This window comes from Balaenoptera acutorostrata, chromosome 12, assembly GCF_949987535.1.
Source record: "Balaenoptera acutorostrata chromosome 12, mBalAcu1.1, whole genome shotgun sequence".
NCBI lineage: Eukaryota > Metazoa > Chordata > Mammalia > Artiodactyla > Balaenopteridae > Balaenoptera > Balaenoptera acutorostrata.
The window spans coordinates 33,111,848-33,133,270 of NC_080075.1; the positions used below are offsets into that span (position 1 = coordinate 33,111,848).

The 21,423-nt window shown below is 42.9% G+C and overlaps 1 protein-coding gene across 1 annotated transcript in view; it reads left to right on the top strand.

The window, feature by feature from the left end:
• Nucleotides 1-2,591: 2,591 nt before the first annotated feature.
• The window catches only part of ADD2 (adducin 2), a 105,951-nt gene continuing 87,119 nt past the window's right edge, over nucleotides 2,592-21,423 (top strand). The window contains exon 1 of the mRNA XM_007175543.2: nucleotides 2,592-3,027. The gene's annotated coding sequence lies outside the window, so the exon portion shown is untranslated. The remainder of the gene's footprint in view (nucleotides 3,028-21,423) is intronic.

Here is a 21,423-nt window from a genome sequence, read left to right on the forward strand (position 1 = left end):
GAAAACTATAAGACCCCGATGAAAGAAATTAAAGATGATACAAATAGATGGAGAGATATACCATGTTCTTGGATTGGAAGAATCAACATTGTGAAAATGACTCTACTACCCAAAGCAATCTACAGATTCAATGCAATCCTTATCAAACTACCACTGGCATTTTTCACAGAACTAGAACAAAAAATTTCACAATTTGTATGGAAACACAAAAGACCCCGAACAGCCAAAGCAATCTTGTGAAAGAAAAATGGAGCTGGAGGAATCAGGCTCCCTGACTTCAGACTATACTACAAAGCTACAGTAATCAAGACAGTTTGGTACTGGCACAAAAACAAAAGTATAGATCAATGGAACAGGATAGAAAGCCCAGAGATAAACCCATGCACATATGGTCACCTTATCTTTGATAAAGGAGGCAAGAATATACAGTGGAGAAAAGACAGCCTCTTCAATAAGTGGTGCTGGGAAAACTGGACAGCTACATGGAAAAGAATGAAAGTAGAACACTCCCTAACACCATATACAAAAGTAAACTCAAAATGGATTAAAGACTTAAATGTAAGGACAGACACCATCAAACTCTTAGAGGAAAACATAGGCAGAACACTCTATGACATAAATCACAGCAAGATCCTTTTTGACCCACCTCCTAGAGAAATGGAAATAAAAACAAAAATAAACAAATGGGACCTAATGAAACTTAAAAGCTTTTGCACTGCAAAGGAAACCATAAACAAGATGAAAAGACAACCCTCAGAATGGGAGAAAATATTTTGAAATGAAGCAACTGGCAAAGGATAAATCTCCAAAATTTACAAGCAGATCAATATCAAAAAAGCAAACAACCCAATCCAAAAATGGGCAGAAGATCTAAATAGACATTTCTCCAAAGAAGATATACAGATTGCCAACAAACACATGAAAGAATGCTCAACATCACTAATCATTAGAGAAATGCAAATCAAAACTACAATGAGGTATCACCTCACACCAGTCAGAATGGCCATCATCAAAAAATCTACAAACAGTAAATGCTGGAGAGGGTGTGGAGAAAAGGGAACCCTCTTGCACTGTTGGTGGGAATGTAAACTGATACAGCCACTATAGAGAACAGTATGGAGGTTCCTTAAAAAACTAAAAACAGAACTACCATACGACCCAGCAATCCCACTCCTGGGCATATACCCTGAGAAAACCATAATTCAAAAAGAGTCATGTAGCAAAATGTTCATTGCAGCTCTATTTACAATAGCCAGGACATGGAAGCAACCTAAGTGTCCATCAACAGATGAATGGATAAAGAAGATGTGACACATATATACAATGGAATATTACTCAGCCATAAAAGGAAACAAAATTGAGTTATTTGTAGTGAGGTGGATGGACCTTGAGTCTGTCATACAGAGTGAAGTAAGTCAGAAAGAGAAAAACAAATACCGTATGCTAACACATATATATGGAATCTAAAAAAAAAAAAAAAAAAAAAAAAAAAAAGGTCATGAAGAACCTAGGGGCAAGAGGGGAATAAAGACACAGACCTACTAGAGAATGGACTTGAGGCATGGACATATATACATTACCAAACGTAAAATAGATAGCTATTGGGAAGCAGCCACATAGCACAGGGAGATCAGCTCAGTGCTTTGTGACCACCTAGAGGGGTGGGATAGGGGATAGGGAGGGTGGGAGGGAGGGGGACACAGAGGGAAGAGATATGGGGACATATGTATATGTATAACTGATTCACTTTGTTATAAAGCAGAAACTAACACACCATTGTAAAGCAATTATACTCCAATAAAGATGTTAAACAAAAAAACATAGTGTGAATGTTGATTTAGGTGAGCTTTGGGGAGTTGATGGAGATTATGGGGTCTAAAGGCTAAAGACTAAAGATTATGGGGCCTAAAGTCTCAAGCTAGCACTTGACATCCCTACTTTCTGAGGGCCCCACATTGAGAAACACTATCAGAAAGTAGAAGTGGGAGGTGCCTTAGGTACACTGTCATTTTACAGAGTAAGACAATAAGGCCCAGAGAGGTTAAGTGACTTCATCAGGGTCACACAGCTAGTTAATGGCACGTCTGGGACGTAACCAAGTATTCTGGTTCTCCATCCAGTTGCACGTTCACCAAACACCTGTTCCCGCTGGGGTGGGAGACTGCGGGAGGGGCGGGGGTGAGAGGAGGATGTAGTGAGAATTGGAGGGAGCTGGGCCCATAACCCCAGAGGGTAGGGCAACAACAAACATTTTGCCCTTGTGGAAAATGGAGTCAGCATTAGAATAGGTATGATTTTGGCTTGGAATTCAAATGGCCAAACAATTGCTATTAAAATTACGAATAGAATTAATCTTCTAAAGCAAGATGTCCTTCCTAGACAAAAAAAATATTACAAATACAAGACTTTGCTTCTATTTAATCCCAAGAGGATACAACCTCTATCGGAGCTCAAGTTTCAGATTTTCTTCCTAGTAACCACATCCTCACACTGGCTCTTGGCCGTTCCGGTCAGCTCGCGGTGCGGAAGTGGCGGTGGGCAGAGGGCCTGGGCGGCGGGACTGCGGCAGCGCGGGCGGCGAGACAGCGAGCGGGCGGGGGCACTGCAGCACGGCGGCCCTCGGGCGTCCGGGCAGCGGCCCGCTAGAGGGGGCGCTGTGGGCACCGCCAAGCGTCCTTTTGTCAGCGCACAGGGCCGAGAGAGCTCTCATTTCCTCCTAGCCTCGTGCTGGAAATGGATTTAATTCTGACATCAGGGCTGTAAGGGACGAGCGGGAACGAAAGCCTTTTGTCAAGGAGTAGCAGTCTCTGTTGTCTGTAACTACCACTGACGCGGAGAAGCTGCGTTGCTGGTGGATTTCCAGGCAGCTCTGGCAAGTGCGGGGCTGCAGGATGAGTAGAAAACATTGCTCTGCCGATTAGCTGGGTGCGTTTATCAAGCAGCTCCCAAAAGAAAAACCAACCAACAAAACAAACCCCCAACAACCCGCAGCGGAAGACCAGAGACGGATAAGATGCCTTGCAAGAGGTAAGCCCGTCTTGGGAATGGGCGCCATGGGCTGGCCTTGGTTTTGTTTATTTTAAGCGAATTTGAGACCCCCCTACAGCATCCTTCTACCGAACGGGACCTGGTTGGTCCAGATCGGTGAGCGTCTGTTGGTGAGTGCGTCTGCGATGCAGCCCTTCCCCTCGTCTGTGCTTTATGCCTAAAGGTTTCTGTTGCTGATGTAACATTGGAGGTTCTTTGGAAAGCGGGCTGCCAAGAGCTGGCCTCTGCCTGGGGAAGATCGAACCCACCCGCCCCGAGCGCAGCGCCTCACAGGTGGGGCTTTCTTCTCGGTCCCGGCTGGCTGGCGGGCGGCAAGCCTCGCCTCGCGGGGCCGCCCCTCCCTTCCCTCCGCGCTCCGCCGCCGCCCTCCCGGGGAGCCGCGGGACCCGCTCGGCAGGGCTGGGCGCACTCCCCGGGCCTCGCCATCGCCGTGGCGCCGCCGCAGCTGCGGGGCTAGCAGGTGCGGCGTCGGCAGCAGCTTGCCTTGGGAGGAGGGCCGCTGGCACGTGAGCGGACCCCGGGGGGTTTGAATTTTTATGCGACTCCACCACTTTGGAGGGAAAAAAGGCCACTGTCCCCGAGGAGATCGGGCCAGTCTGTTCATCTCTTAGATTTCGTCTTCCTTCCCCTCTCTTCCCCTGTCTCTCCTCCCCTCCTGTACCCGGGAGGAGGCCACACTCCACCCGCGAGGCGGGGGCCATCGTCTGCTTGTTTTGAAATCGCGACCACAGCCAGCCTACCTAGTGTTGGGGGGAAGGGAGGGGCAGACTGCTTTAGGATGCTGATCGGGCGCTCGGGTCTAGCCTATTGTCTTGCCTTTTCTCCCCCTTTCTTTTCTTCTCTAATCTCCACCCCCTGACAAAAAAGAAAGAAAAAAAAAAAAAAAAAAAGAAAGAAAGGAAAAAGGGGGTGGGTGGGGAGAGATAGAGAAAGAGAGACAGAGACAGAGAGAGATAAGAAAAGAAGGGGGAAAAAAGCCCCCAAGCCCACACCCTATCAAATTCTTTTGAAAATTATCCTTTATCTTTGACACATGATTATTATCCATCTGTTTCTTCACACCTACTCCTCCCTCCTCTTGCAGTTTGTCAGCTAAGATTCAACTGACTCATTAAGAGCCTTATTAATACTAGAAATCAAATCTCAGTTTCCTAAAGGGACGTTTTGTGCTTTCTGACTAACCCCAAATGAGGGGTTTCCAGCGTCCTGGCAGGAGCAAATGATGGGGAAGGTGGACACCCTCCTCTCACATCTAGGGTGTGGATCTGGCGGAGATACAGGAGATGTTGAACTTGTGCAGTGAGGTATGTCCTCGTTAATGGGATGTGAAAATGATGTTTTATTTTAAGGGAAAAATAGTTGGTAACATTTGAAGTGAAAGTGCTTTAAATTTTAAATGAGTATGACCAGGGAAGAGAGCTGTGAAGCTTCAGACTTGCAAGTCACCCCTCTCACTGACATATGAAGAGTATATGTTACAGATTTTAAAAGGGGCTAGGCCATTTAATATTTCTACTTTATAATGTTCTACCTTCATTCTGCCTGTGGACCAAGATCTTGCTCAGACCCCCCCACTTACCTTCACTCCCCCCACCCCCCACCCCTAGAAGGACACAGTAAGAGCAAACTTTTCATTATTAGTATGATGTCAATACATTTGGGAGAATCACTCTTTGATCCAAAATCCATATCATTTTTGTAGCAAGCCCTATGCTCTTTCTTGTTCACCCAATTGTCTCGCCTGATTAGAAATGTGCTTGTCACATACAAAGTATACAACACTGCCAGAAATGATGCACTGCATGTGGTTTCTAGGTTTGAGTTGAATTTACTTTAAATATCAATATGGTGCTGGAATTAGTAAATCTCAGCTATTCTTAAGAGTTTACAGGTGATCAAGTGTGTTTGTTGGCAGAGGGTTTAGGGTTAAGATTTTAAATACATATAAAAAAGACTCTGATAAATATATTTATCATCTACTGTGTTCTACGAGGGATTTAAGACAGTTTATAGGGATTCATAAAATATAGCAGGCAGACTAAGAAGTAGATGGGAAGAAAAAGAAAACGAAAGGTAGAGACATAAAATTGTATTAAGAATGAGGCTATTGCAAAAATACAAACATATGAGAGGCAAACAAATCCAGCTCTGAACTTTCTAGCAGCTCATACAAAAAGGGAAATTGACCAGCCTACTGTTCATATGCTTTATTTATTCACTGACTCATTCACTCACTTGTTCACTCAAGAAACATTCACTGAGGACCTACTCCGCACAGATTCTGTGAGAGGTGCTGGGAACAAAGGGGTGAAGCAGACAGACGTGGTCTCTGCCCTGACAACACTTACAGCCGAATGCAAGAAACGGAAAATCACGAAGCAATCTCGCAAATGAGTATCTGATTACAAGTTGTAATAAGAGCTGTGCAGGAGCTCATGCAGCTCATTATCAAAAAACAAACAACCCAATCCAAAAATGGGCAGAAGACCTAAATAGACATTTCTCCAAAGAAGATATACAGATTGCCAACAAACACATGAAAGAATGCTCAACATCACTAATCATTAGAGAAATGCAAATCAAAACTACAATGAGGTATCACCTCACACCAGTCAGAATGGCCATCATCAAAAAATCTACAAACAGTAAATGCTGGAGAGGGTGTGGAGAAAAGGGAACCCTCTTGCACTGTTGGTGGGAATGTAAACTGATACAGCCAGTATGGAGAACAGTATGGAGGTTCCTTAAAAAACTAAAAATAGAACTACCATACGACCCAGCAATCCCACTGCTGGGCATATACCCTGAGAAAACCATAATTCAAAAAGAGTCATGTACCACAATGTTCACTGCAGTACTATTTACAATAGCCAGGACATGGAAGCAACCTAAGTGTCCATCGACAGATGAATGAATAAAGAAGATGTGGCACATATATACAATGGAATATTACTCAGCCATAAAAAGAAGTGAAATTGAGTTATTTGTAGCGAGGTGGATGGACCTAGGGTCTGTCATACAGAGTGAAGTAAGTCAGAAACAGAAAAATATGCCGTATGCTAACACATATATATGGAATCTAAAAAAAAAAAGAAAATGGTTATGAAGAACCTAGGGGCAGGACAGGAATAAAGTTGCAGACGTAGAGAATGGACTTGAGGACACGGGGAGGGGGAAGCATAAGCTGGGACAAAGTGAGAGAGTGGCATGGACATATATACACTACCAAATGTAAAATAGATAGCTAGTGGGAAGCAGCCGCATAGCACAGGGAGATCAGCTCAGTGCTTTGTGACCACCTAGAGGGGTGGGGTAGGGAGGGTAGGAGGGAGATGCAAGAGGGAGGAGATATGGGGATGTATGTATATGTATAGCTGATTCACTTTGTTATAAAGCAGAAACTAACACACCATTGTAAAGCAATTATACACCAATAAAGATGTTAAAAAAAAAAAAAAGAGCTGTGTAGGAAAAGCATGAAACACAAAATGTCACGTGTCCAGACATAAAAACACAAAATAAAAACTTCTTTAGAGAGGCACAACAATCTTGATTCTAAGAGCAGAAAGGAACTTTTTTCAGATATGATGCAGTGTTTGGAAAGATGTCCTAAATCATGCCCTCATCAGACACGTGGGTTTCACTCAGCCTTTTTTAGAGTGTCCTTTAGTGTGAGGGATCCTGCTATTACCCCACAGGTCTCTTGGACCCCTGGGGTTCTGAGAATATATGTATTTTGAGAGGTCTGTGTATTCCCTAAAATGCAGTGGTTTTATTTCAGTGATAATCTTCAATAATAGATATTAAAACCATGTTCTGGATCATTTTGATGGCAACCTCCAAAGCAACGCTGGGGCCTCTGTTTGCCTCTGTATCTTCCCACGTGGGCCCGGAGCAGGCCTGGTGGCTGCGGCCACAGCACAGACGAGGGGGAGGGGAGTTTAAATCGAGACACGTGAGGAGAGTGGTGAGTCCACCCAGGGCACAGGCTCGCCGGACTCAAAAAAGAACAGCATCTGGTGACCGCTGCTATACAGTCAAGGAATGAAGCTCTTGGGCCAGCTCCACCTTTGTATGGACCAAGTTGCAGCAATTTATTAGCAGCAGGTGTTGCCGTAAAAACACAGTGAAAAAGTTGCTTTTGCTGGCTTTAGAATAATTGGATTAGATCTCCATTTAGTGCAGATTTAGCAACCTCCCAATAAGTACCTTATGTCCAGAGCAATGAGACAGGCAATTTAGTGTAATGGTTAAGTGGAGTCAGACTGCCTGACTTCAAATCCATTTTTCCACTTACTAGCTGTGAGACTTTGGGCAAGTTACTCAACCTCTCTGTTGCTATGATAATATGTGGATAAATATGCGTTATTGATTTCATAGTAAGATTGTGAGGATTAGAGGTATTACATGTGAAATATTTGGAGCATATCTATGTTCAATAAATGTTAGCAATTAATACTATTTTTATTAGTGTGAAATGGCACTTCATTTATGTAGGTACCCCAGGATGGTTTGATACCAGCATTTTTTTTTTTTTTAATTTTTATTTATTTATTTTTATTTTTGGCTGTGTTGGGTCTTCGTTTCTGTGCGAGGGCTTTCTCTAGTTGCGGCAAGCGGGGGCCACTCCTCACCGCGGTGCGCGGGCCTCTCACTGTCGTGGCCTCTCTCGTTGCGGAGCACAGGCTCCAGACGCGCAGGCTCAGTAGTTGTGGTGCACGGGCCCAGTTGCTCCGCGGCATGTGGGATCTTCCCAGACCAGGGCTCGAACCCATGTCCCTTGCATTGGCAGGCAGATTCTCAACCACTGCACCACCAGGGAAGCCCCCATACCAGCATTTTAAATTATGATATCTGAATTATCTTCAAGTAGCAAACACATTTTTGAGGTTACTAATATTGTTTTGCATTGTTTATGTATTGTTTGCATTAGTATGTTGAAGTAAAAAATTCAGATAATGGTAATATGTAGTAACTAGACCTGCAGCTACATCTTTCTATTGTTAAACCCAAATGGTATTTTAGTTTCAGCAAAACAATATTATCTGTTGCAGTAAATTAATTTTATTAACTTGACCTTTTAAAGTTGGATAGTTGTATTTATTTGCACATTTGTTTTGGCATTCTAATTTTATAAAAGTTATAAAGTGTAAGTATTTGAACTGCTCTTTATGAGTGTACATACTTAAGTTATATTTTAATAAAGGTGACTTAGGTCAACCCTCGGTCCATGGGATATTTTTTTTCCTTCAAAAGGGATTTCTATATAGTTCAAGCATTTTGAGCTATATAATTCAAGCATTTTGACAGACCCAAGATTCTTGGAATAGAATTTTGAATCTCTAGACGAGAGATTGCAGCCCCAAATTTGACTCTATATACCTTAACTGCCATAGATTTAGTCTGAAATAATTTTAAGGCAGTAACACCAAAACTTGCCTCTGTCTTCAACAACAATAGCAAAATCCCCTGGACTCAAAGAATGGCAAGCTTCCAGCAAAAATTCATCCTGGTCTGTCTTCCAGGATAAGCTACAAATGAAAGGTTTGCCAATGTTATTGAATGAAGTGAAAAGAAAGCCTATTCTCTGTGGAGTACAACGTTTGATTGTATGGACTAAAACAAGTTTACTGATTATATTGTTCAAATCTGTTTTAAAATTTTCTTTGTACCTAGGTGATCTGTCAGAGATTACAAGAAGTATGTTAGTCTCCCACTATAATCATATTTTTGATTGCTTTCCTTTTGATATACACTTATCATAGATATATGCATGTATATAGACACACACACACACACACACACACACACACACAGAGTTATTTGATGGTGTGTTACTTAGGACCTGGTTGCCCAGGACTGGTGGGTTTCCTGGGATGGGGGGCTTTCAGTGCTAAAATTGGGACAGTGCCAGGCAAAGGAAGACAGATCTATTTTAGTTTTAGAGAACAGCAAGAGAACAGACAATAGGCTCATATTCTTTAAGAAGAAGATATGGTACAAATGGTGCCAACCAACAACAGCCAGCCCATGATTCAATAAGGAACTCTCCTGGGAAGAGGCAGGTGTGTGCTCCCAGTTGAGACCTAGAATAATCCTTAAGCTCCAGGCCTGAAAGGCCTGGAAGGGCTGTGATGTGGTCAGGGAGAGGGTGGGTGTATAAATCAAAAGGCTCTAGGAACTCTTTCAGCACCTTCCCCCTTGAGTGCCTGGACCCAGTCTTGACAAGTGCCCAAGGAGCCCCCAGTAAAGCTTCAAACCAGGTTGGTTCAAGTCAACCCAACAGTTGTGGCTAAAAATAAAGATACATAAGTATATAAATAAATGCCACTTGGCCCACCAGTAAATATCCCTAGCATACTTGATCTGACCCAGGACCTCAACCCTCAAGCAACCCAAGCAGGACCTGGAGGTTAGGGAGTTTAGGATGTGGTAGCCAGAAAACAAATTTCAGTGCTCTATACAATATTTAGAATGGTCTTCCCTGGGCCCAGCCTTGAAGTGGCTGGAAAGAACTTATCAAGCCAAGTAGCAAATCCCTCTGGCTTCTGTGAATGGCAGCACTAAGGACCACTGGACACCCTCCACCCCATCCCCACACACAGACAGCTGATTGAACCAGGCATGAACCTGTGAGGACTTGGAACCTCAGGGCTGGTAGCCATATTAGGCCAAATAGGGGAGGGCGTTAGGATGAGGATAGATCATGGGTCATCCCCCTACTCCCCTCGCCAATTTAGAGAAGCCACTTGGCTCCCTTGAGGTGGCCACAGCGATTCCAGTTCTAGTAGCTTCCATGAAGTCCAGCTAGACCTTGGTCCCTATGTTGATGAGGTTGCCCTCCATCCTGCTAGTCTAGTCTGCTTGGGCTCCTGTTTCAGACAGCCGTAATGTCCGGCTAGAACTCTGGCTTACTCCAGAGCTTCCGCCTTCTCTTCCCTACATGGAGCCCAACCTCCCTCCATCCATCCACAGTGATCTTTCCAAAACAAAAATTGAATCTTGTCACTCCTCTGCCCTCAGGATAAAGCCCAAATTCCGTACCTACCTCTACTGCTTTTCATCTCCTTCCTTGGAGATGTAGGCTGGACCATCTTTCTGGACATTCCCCCTCTCCACAACAGACAAACTTTTAGCAAGCCTTATTAAAAGAAAAAAGAAAAAAAAAAATAACAACACTAGAAATGATATATGGAGTGAAGGGGAGAAGAAGAGATTTGAAATCATAAGAACACTATGCATTATTGTATCCTAACATGTGAAAGTCTTGAAGAAATGGACAACTTCCACAGAAAATAGGAACTACCAATATTTACTCCAGAAATCGAATGTCATGTTCCTGGATGGGAAGAATCGATGTTACAAAAATGTCGATTCCTCACAGATTCTACCGCGTGGATGGCAGTCTTCCTGGTAACCAGAAGTGATGCAGATTTGTTCCTATTTTTATATTCCTGCAGTAATTTTCTGTGGAATCTTGAAAGGGGTAGTTAACTACATATGCTCAATTGTGAATCATTTTATTGAAGGGAAAGCCAATACATGTGCATTTAAATGTCATTTATAAATTGTTTTTCTCGAAGAACAAATGAAGTTATTAAACTTTGAAATGCATGGGGACTTTATGGAGACAGAATTTCATTTAACGGACATGATTTTCCACCCAAATTATTTTATTGAGTATGAATTTCATCGTGTTTGCTTTCTTTACTCTGCATGGCGCCGATATAAGGATCTCTTGGCTTTTATTTGTAAAAATCTATGGTGAAAAGACACTGGAAAAGTGAGGGCAGGTTCAGTTCTTTCCACCTTTACTTGCGTCAGGTGGCAGAGCATCTATCCTGGTTATCTCAGCATTCCTTTATTTAGAATTTATTCTTCTTCCCTCTTCGCACCACCTTTCTCTTAGATCCTTCCAACACCCTCATTTGGTCCTAAATTAGCTACATCTGTTACCATAGTTATGCAGCATCCAGCTTAACCCATAACATGCTTGTTCCGACCATATATTGCGTAAGACTTCCTTTATTGTATTTCATAAAACATACCATTATTTTTCCTTCTTCGTCACCTGTCCCCCAGTTTTTATTGTTTTTAAGGCAACGCACGTGTATAGTTAAGAAATCAAATAGGACTGAAGGGCTTCTAACAGAAAGCAACAATCCCTGCCCCGCCCCAAATGCTTTCTCCACAGGCGAACCGATTTTAGCTGTGTTTTCCATTCTGCTATAGTTACTTCTGTATCTCAAAATAATATGTGTGTACTGCTGTTTCTGAATTTATCGACTTTGATCATCATCTAGTGACTTTCTGCCATGAAAGTCAAGGATGTAGTTTATTTACACCACACCTACATCCCTTCACTGCCTTCTGGTCATCCCTGCCACACCAGACAATGCATTTATTAAAACCAGATTTCTCATTCCATGGACTGTTGGTTGGGTCACTTGACTCTGTAAGATAAGGCTATACCATCACCTCTCCTTGCCTGCTTCCTCCTTCCCTCTAGCTGTACATTTACTTTTGCATTATCAAAATTGATAAACTATTCATTCTGTTCCATTGCCATAGTTGGTTTCTATGATTTGTCTATAAGGGAATTCTAAATGATGAAAACTCTTAATGTGCTCGTTATCCAACTGGGTTGCTGTTTTTCACTGTTCACGGTAAGTAATATGCTAGGATTTCATATCCTTCTCAGGGGCTCCAATATCTCAACCTTTGGACCACTAAGTGGAAAATGCTTCCAGGGTGAAGTTCAAATGGATTCTGTTACCCTGAGGGCACCGGCACCGTCAGAGCTGCTCTAGTTCACCCCCTGCAGTGCACGTAGTTTCTCTAAGAAGACTCAACCAGAAGTCAAGTTGATAAATTCAGAAACAGCAGTATATATATACTGGTTTGAGATACAGAGGTAACTATAGCTGTCTGCCTGGTTGTGAACCACTGTGTGCTGAGGGTGGGCAGGGTCCACTGCTCTGTATAGAGACTGCAATTTGTGCCCTTGTATTCATTCTCTTTTTAATTCCTTCCCTCCATAACACCCGCCATCTCAGAGTCCAGGACATTTTTAGGGCTCTGCCAGACAGATCATCTGCCTCCTTGGTTCCAACATCCTCTACCTGAAATCTGGGCTGAGGCTTCTTTTGCTTTCAACCATTAGTCACCAGTTCTCCATCTGCTTTTTGTCCTCCAGAAACTTGCTGAAATCTCTTCTCTGTTGATGATCTGCTTTTACTTTGTCATTGTGGGATTATGTATTTTTATTCCCTTATTATCAATTTAATGGAGTCTAAGAAGAGAGAAAAACGTAGTGATAGGTGGGATTAGGCCTGCCATCTTGAATTAGAAGCCAAGGTATTAATTTTCAATCAAGCCATGCATAATAGTGTTAAAACAAACTGTTGGCATGGCCATGATTTAAATTCAAACACTGGTGAGGTTTGCTTTTCTCTGTTATGAAAATGCTTTCAAATAGGTGCCGCACCTATCAACTCAATTCCAATATGTTCTCCCATCTAGAATAGTCCAGAAACATTGAAGCATTTTTCTACCCCTACTCAATGGTGATTAACTTTTAGTGTACGTACAATTCTAATGAGCTCAGTTGTTTCTCTTTAGACACTCCAGAAAAGTGGAAACGGCAAATTAGAAGAGTTTGGCTAATAGTCTAAAAGAGATTGGGATAAAAATGAAAATTAAGAGAAGATGAAAAGTTCTCCTAGGAACCTGGGTCACACTTTTTGCCTGAGTGCTATGGAAGATCATTTGTCAGAGTTGACAGTACATTTGATTTAGACCTAGAAAGTAAGGAACTCACAGAGAAAGTAAGTGAACTAACGGATTGTATTCTCACAGGGGAGGGGCTGCTGGTTTTTTTTTTACCTGGATGAGAAGCAAGGATTTGTGGGTGCCAACAGTTCTTTGTTCAGAAAGTAAATCTGGAGTTATGATGCACAAGAAATTTCAGTTGTCTCTATGTTTTCATCTAATTTGGAGATTATTGCTTCATTTTTCAGTCTTAGCAATGATCATTAAGACTGAAAACACTTTTGGGGATCCTGCTTTATATATCTTAACTCTGTTAAAGTTACAGGTCATAAAACTGTTAGCAGCTTTGAAGCCACTATTTGTTATATCTACTTCTGAACTGAAGCTATATCACGTTAAGGCTGTCAAAGAATTAAAATCTCCTTTTCAAAGTCTATCATACTGATGGAGGAAATGATACAATGTCTAGGATTTGTCTCAAAAGAATCCTTTTCTTATTGGGGGATGAGTGGGGTTGGAGGTGAACTAAAATAGCCGGTGAGTTAACAATTGTTGAGGCTGAGTGTAATCTATCACCTAAACTGGCACTTTTAGAGTGAAAGGAGGTGCCGTTAATAATTACCTGGGAACCGGAGGCATATACTGGACTCTCCTGGGCAAACTGCAGTCTACTCTGAAGCTAGGTGATGGGTGCTTGGAGTTCCTTATGGTGTGCCCTCTAATTTTGTATATTTTCAACATCTTTCATAATTAAAGAATGTCTACTGTTTTGTACTGTTTGCTGCTTTATTAAAATTGGAGCCTTTCATCTTAACCATGATGTTAATCATTAGTCAACTTCAAACACAAAATGAAAATAGCTAGAGAATACTGTTCAATGGCAAATCTATTAAGCTGACTTATAATAGTGGGACAAAAATCCATAAATTCTGCAACTGGGACACCCAGAAGGCAATACTTAATTAAGCTAACAATGTTCTAAAGCAGATCTATAGCTTTAGTTATGTAAGGGAGCTTTGTTTTTATTGCTGTGAATTGGGTTCACCAGGATTTTACGGACGGGTGGCTGCAGCTCCAGAAAGGTCAAGTCCGTTGGGAAATGAGGAGCAGGGACAAGAAAGAGGGGCTTTGATTTGCAGAGCAAGTCCACAAGCTGATCTGTAACTATCTTGGTGTCTCTCCTATTTGAGATTCTCCATTACCTTTTACCTGCTAAAACAGTCTTTCAAAGTTACTGAGATTTTGAGAAGAAGGTCTCCATTCTTGCTTTATAACCTCCATTGTACACACTGCACACCACTACCGTAGGATCAGAAACCAGTTCTTTAAAAATGATTTTTTCTGGTGCTGTTTGTATTGCTGCACTTGTAAGGTGGTGTGGGGAGGCACTGGGACAAGGCAGCAAGGGTGGGCTCTGCCCTTCAGGATGTCAGTCGTTTTGATTCTGCCAATCAGAGGGTGTGCCGATCAGGTGGCTTTGGATTTGGAGGTCTTTTGTGCCCTATTAAAGGAGAGGCGAAAATGAATGCCTGCCCAGCTCCCAGATGGCACCTTGAAAGGAGCCTAGGAGTACCAGGCAAAGTACTGCATCACATGTGGGTTCTTTCAAGGCTAGAGCGCTACTGCCGTAGGATCAGAAACCAGTTCTTTAGAAATGACTTTTTCTGGTGCTGTTTGTATTGCTGGTATTATTTACTATTGTGTCCCCCAGTATTATACAGAGGGTCACATTTTAATTTGTTTACTTGTGCTTTTTTTAAAAAAAGTCAAGCTTATTAAGATAATATGTTATATATGATATATGTTATCATATATGTTATATATATTATATATATGTTATATATATTATATATATGTTATATATATTATACATATATGTTATATATATTATATGCTATATATAGTAAAATTCACCTTCCTTAGATGTATAGTTCTATGAATTTTTTTTAAGTTAATTAATTAATTTATTTTTGGCTGCATTGGGTCTTCATTGCTGTGCACGGGCTTTCTCTACTTGTGGCGAGAGGGGGCTACTCTTCGTTGCGGTGCACGGGCTTCTCATTGCGGTGGCTTCTTTTGTTGCAGAGCACGGGCTCTAGGCACGCAGGCTTCAGTAGTTGTGGCACGTGGGCTCAGTAGTTGTGGCTCGCGGGCTCTAGAGCACAGGTTCAGTAGTTGTGGCTCACGGGCTCTAGAGTGCGGGCTCAGTAGTTGTGGTGCACGGGCTTAGTTGCTCCGTGGCATGTGGGATCTTCCCAGTCCAGGGCTCGAACCCGTGTCCCGTGCATTGGCAGGCGGATTCTTAACCACTGTGCCACCAGGGAAGTCCAGTTCTATGAATTTTGACAAATATATACAGTCATGTAACCGCCACCACAATCAAAGTAGAAAAAGGGCCCTCATGCCCCTTTGTAGTGAATCTTCTCCCTCCACCCACAGCCCCTGACAACCACCCATCTGTTTTTGGTTTTGCCTTTTCCAGAATGTCATATAAATGGGACAATACAGTAGCTTTTTGTGTCTGACTTCTTTCACTTTGCCTAATGTTTCTGAGATTCAACCATCTTGTTACAATATTAATAGTCCCTCCTTTTTGTATATTCCTTTGGATGGCTGTACCACAATTTGTTTAGCCATTCACTCACTAAAGGACATTTCGGTTGTTTTCAGTTTTTGATGACTGTGAATAAAGCCACTATATATATATTAGCCTACAGGTTTTTTGTATAAGCACAAGATTTCAATTCTCTTGGGTAAATCCCTAGGAGTGGGATTCCAGTGTGGTAAGTGCATGCTTAACTTTATAAGAAACTGCCAAACGGTTTCAAAATGACAGTACCATTTTGCATTCCCACCAGCAATGTATGAGAGTTCTCGTTGTTCTGCACTTGGTATTGTTAGTTGTTGTTGTTGTTTTTTTTAAAATTTTATCCATCATAAGTGTGGGGTAGTATCTCATTGTGTTTTTAATTGGCATTTACCTAATGATCAATGCCACTGAGCATCTTTTCATTTGCTTATATGCCACAGTATCTCTTTTTTGTTGTTTCTTGTCTTTTAAATGTCAGGAAGGCTCTGCCATTCTGAGGTAAACAGGGAAAGGATTTTTCCTTAGTCTCAAAGGGGGAGCAGAAGCGTAACAGGGGGCGTGGAATGGGAGACTGGGGGGGAGTTGCTGAGAGGAAAGTGATGTTAGGGGGCTGATTTCAGGACCAGGGTACCTGATCCTTCCCTCCTGTACAGGCTGCTTCTGGAGCTCTTCTCTGGAGGATGCTGTGGTTTGTACTATGAGGGGCTGCTCCCTTAGGGAGGGAGAGAGGAAGGGAGGAAAGCAGCTTTTTTTTTTTTTTTTTAATAAATTTATTTATTTATTTTTGGCTGCATTGGGTCTTCATTGCTGCGCGCGGGCTTTTTCTAGTTGCAGTGAGTAGGGGCTACTCTTCGTTGTGGTGCACGGGCTTCTCACTGCGGTGGCTTCTCTTGTTGCGGAGCACGGGCTCTAGGCACGCGGGCTTCAGTAGTTGTGGCACGTGGGCTCAGTAGTTGTGGTTTGCGGGCTCTAGAGCGCAGGCTCAGTAGTTGTGGCACACGGGCTTAGTTGCTCCGCGGCATGTGGGATCTTCCCAGACCAGGGCTCGAACCCGGGTCCCCTGCATTGGCAGGCGGATTCTTAACCACTGTGCCACCAGGGAAGTCCCAAGACAGCTTTAATATTGATTCCATTTTTAAAATTTGCTTACTCCAATTTCTGGTCTTTATACTTTTAGTCAGTAAATACCTCCTTATTTTATTTTATTTTTTAAAGAGGAGTTGTTTTGATGGTAGAGTAGAGGGATAGTAATGTTATTTATTTATTTACTTATTTGTTTGTTTTGGCCGTGCTGTGCAGCATGCAGGATCTTAGTTCCCTGACCAGGGGTCGAACCTGGGCCCTTGGCAGTGAGAGCCCAGAGTCCTAACCACTGGACTGCCAGGGAATTCCCCAATACCTCTTTAAAATAGATATATTTGGCCCAGATAGCAGCCCTACTGTTAATTTGGGGGTGGGGGTGAAGGGAAGGGAAAAAAGGTTAAATAAAAGATGTTCAAGAAAATGTATATTTAAATTTGATTGACATAGGGACTTGAAGAGATATTTGTATACCCATGTTCATAGCAGCATTATTCACATTAGCTAAAACAAGGAAGCAACCCAAGTGTCCATCTATGGACAAGGAAAATGTGGTATATACATACAATGGAATAATATTCAGCCTTAAAAAGAAGGAAATTCTAACATATACTACAACATGGATGAACCTTGAGGACATACACTAAGTAAAATAAGCCAATCACAGAAAGACAAATACTGGATGACTCCATTTATATGAAGTACTGAGAGTAGTCAAAATCATAGAGATGGAAAGTAGAATGGTGGTGGCTGGGGGCTGGGGTGGGGGGAATGGATGGTTATTACTTAATGGTTATAGAGTTTCAGTTTTTCAAGATGAAAAAAGTTATGGAATGTATGGTAGTGATGGTTGAACAACATTAAGAATATATTTAATACCACTGAACTGTACTCTTAAAAATGGCTAAGATGGTAAATTTTATGTTATGTGTATTCTACCATAACATTTTTACCATGATTGAGGTATACTAGCAGCAATGAGTAATTTTTTACAGTTGTAGGTAGGTTTGCGTGGTTTAACTACGAATATCAGTCAGTCAGTTGACAAGGATTTACTGAACTCCCTCTATGCGCAGCTACTGTTCCAGGTGCTGGGAACGCCAGGGCAAACTAGGCGGTCACCCTCTAGGAAGAAGAGAAAGATGCTAAACGTGCAAATAAACGAATGGTGCCAGGCACTGATACTTGTTATGCAGAAGATAAACTCAGGTAAGCAGAGAGTGACAAGAGGAGGCTGTTTAGCCAGAGTGGCCAGAGAAGGCCTCTTTGGGGAGGTGACACTGAACTGACTCACGTGGGTTAGTGGGATTGGGTCGGAGGATGAGGTAGCGTGGGCTGATTGCAAGCATTTCATTATGCTATTTGAGATGACACCATTGGCTGAGAGTGGGGGTGAGGAAGGTATGGGAGAGAATTGAGGAGAGATGAGAAGGTGGGAAACGATCCTCTTGAAGAGTCGACACGGGGGAAAGGCAGGTTGCCTGGCAATGTTAAGAAATCATTTGAAAGGTGTGGAGGGAATTTTGAAATGAGTCCAGTCTGCACGGTTGTGTGCAAGGGTCAACTGCTCAGATGCACACTGGAAGCAAGGTCATGTAGGGTTTGACCAAAGGTGGGGCTCTGCGAGGTGAGAATAGTGGAGGACAGAGGGACAGAGGGGTTAGAGGTGTTTTGCAAAGTGGTTACCCAGCTGGAGTAGTTAATTTAAGCTAGAAAAGAAGGGATGTGAAGGGTGGATTTTGGGGTGAGAAAGTGAGTAGGAGGTCTTGGAGACACTGAATTTCTAGAGGAGGGATATCTGAGTAGGTGGGCTGGAAGGGCATGGTCAAGGAATAGGATGTGAACTCCAGATGGGGGAGGTGGTGATCTTGCAGGTGACAGCAAAATCTAGGGTATGTGCCCATGGGAGTGGGTGGCTGAAGCTGGATTGAAAGGAGAGATCATTGGCTCTAGAGGCCAAGAAAATGTGAGGTTGGGTGTTGGGTGGATCACTGAATGGATGTGGAGGCTGAAGTCGGCATCATCAGGAATGAGTAAGGATAGTGACGGAGGGGAAGACGGTCAGCCAGGAAGGAGCTGAAGTCATCAGTGATCGAGAGGAGTGACCAGGAGAGCGGTAGAGGCTAGCCCAAAGGAGGGGTGATGGGAAGTCTAGCTGGAGGGTGTGTACTCCCAAGGCAATGGGTTTTTGAAACAGTGAAAATAGAGGTGGCTGTAGGGCGCGAGGAGGCCAGTACACTGCGTGCAGGTGCTGAGTGTGTGAGGCGTGTGCTGTGAGTGCCATGTGCTCCGGGGAAAGGCAGGCTTTAGATTTTTGATTTTGGGATCACAGAAAGGGGGTGTATGTAGCTGGATTAGTGGGTGCTGCAAAGAATTGTGTGACTGTTCAATGAGTTTGGTTTCCAGGCAGGAAGGGCGGTAACCAAGGAAGCATTATTGACTTGGGGCTTGTTCAAAACTCAATTAAAGGCCATTCACAGTAGCTGGTGTTGTTTACCAAAGTACTAGTCTCATGAGGGATCTCCTAGCTCTTCTTGTGAATTGTGAGATGAGGAGGAAAAACTTCCTCTCTTGAGGCCTTTTGTGTTTTCATGTCATTAATTCCTGTGTCACCCCCCAGCCATAAATCTCAGGGAGGGGACAGAAGGCATCTGTCCTTTTGTCTCACCGTCTTGCTGTGGCTCTGCAATGACTCCTTGTCTAGCCTTGCTCTGCTGATGGTGACCTTTAACTAATAAAATGCTTACGAGAATAATGAGAATGGATGGAGAAGATGCACTTTCTCATAATTTATGGTTCATGCATTAGGGTAGGACGTTTTTGGAGGAATGAAGCATGTTATGGGAAAGCGTGGGTTTTCTTAAACGCATAGCCAAAAATCTCAAAGAAACTCCCTGACTACCTGGCAATCCTGAGGCACTTACTTTCCCACTCTCCAAAATGACTACTTCACTCCTCCTTTCTCTAAATCTCCTTCCCTCCCCACCCCACCCACCTTGCTGGGTGCCTCTGAGTTCATTGAGAAACAGAAGCAATGAGCTGAGTTCTTCTTCTGTCAGAGGCTGTCCTTCCTTCTGGGTTCTGGGCCCCTTCCCTCTCACCTCAAAACACTACTCCAGCAGCTGGTCTTTCCCTTTTCTGAATCATCGCCTTCCCTCTCTGCCTCTCTCAATTACAACATTCCCCTTGGTAGTCAGGCATGCTCTAGTATCTCCTACCTAAGCATCTCAACTACTACCCCATTTCTCTCTTTGTGTGCTCAGCAAAACTTGCAAGAGTTGCCTTTGCTCCCTGTCCCCCTTCTTCTTCCTCACTGTCTGCACTTGGGATTCTGTCCTCTCTATACCACTGAGATTGCTCTTGTCAAGGTCATTGATGACCTCCACGTTGCCAAACCTAATGGCCTCTACCCTGTTCTTATCTTACCTGACCCATCAGCAGCATTCAATACAGTTGAACACTTCCTGAAACATTCCATTTTCTGGCCTTCTGGAACCTTTTACTCTCCTGGATTTCCCTTAGCCTCACTGGCTGTTCCTCCTCTTCCTCTGTGTGGTTCCCCTCATCCTTACCAGACCTCTAAATGTGGGAGAGCCCCACGGCTCTACCCGGGGCCACCTAGTCTCCTTACAGACTCTTCCTAGGAGAGCTCATCCAGGCTTTAGCTTCAGACTATTTAAATGCTGATGACTCTGAAGTCTCTCTCTCACCAGAGCTCTAGCTTAGTGCTTCTCAAACTTTAATGGGCATACTGACCACCTGGGGATCTTGTTAAAAGGCAGATTCTGATTTCATTAGTCTGGGGTCTAAGATTCTGCATTTTCAACAAGCTCCCAAGTGATGCTGGTGCTGCTGGTCTTGGGACCTTACTTTGAGTGGTAAGGCTGCAGACTTGTAATCCCAATGACCTCCTTGACATTTCCACATGGATGTCTTACAGGCATCTCAGACCAAACCTCACATGACCCTGTTATAGTTCTTGAGATCTTTCCTCAAACCCACTTTTCTCTGTATTACATCATCCTCCCAGTTGCCCATGCCAAAAATCTTGGAATTGTCCTTGGTTTCTCTCTTTCCTTCACTTTCTTGTCTAATCCATCAGAATATTCCATTGGTTCAATTCTCTAAAACATATCCCAAATCTTTCCACTTGGCTCCATAATAATAGTAGTAACTGGCATTTATTGAGTACATTCTACATGTCAGACTATATTAATGATGGCTATAGACTGAATGTTTACATCTCCCCGGTACTCATATGTTGAAACCCAATCCCTAATGTGATGGTGTTTGGAGGTGGGACCTTTAGGAGGTGATTTGGTCAAGTGGGCAGAGCGCTCATGAATGGGGATTAGTGCTCTTATAAAATAGACCTCAGAGAGACTCTCGAGAGCTCGCTTGCCTCTTCTTCCATATGAGGGCACAGCAAGAAGACAGCTCTCTACGAACCAGGACATGAACCCTCATCAGACACTGAATCTGCCGGTGATGTGATCCTGGACTTCCCAGCTTCCAGAACTGTGAGGAATAAATTTCTGTTGTTTACAAACCACCCAGTCTAGGGTATTTTGTTATAGCAGCCCAAGTAGACTAAGACAATGCTATACATTTATACTTATATGTATTTAAATCTAGTTATCATGACAACCCTATAAGGTAGATGGGATTATTAATTTCATTTTTTGGATGAGAAAAACTTATAACTAGGTAACCCTACATGGACCAGCAGTTTATGACTTTAAAAAATTCATTATTTTGACTTATTTTTCTCCTTTGTTGTCAATGTAAGAGTCAATAGTGCTGTTGATATTAGATAATTAGGGAGACAGTGTCTTATTTTAAGGTGTCTGTGTCCTTGGTAAGCACAAATCACATTGCAAATGTCCACAAGCAAATGTCCAAAGTGTGTGTGTTATGGAATTTATAGTCTCTTT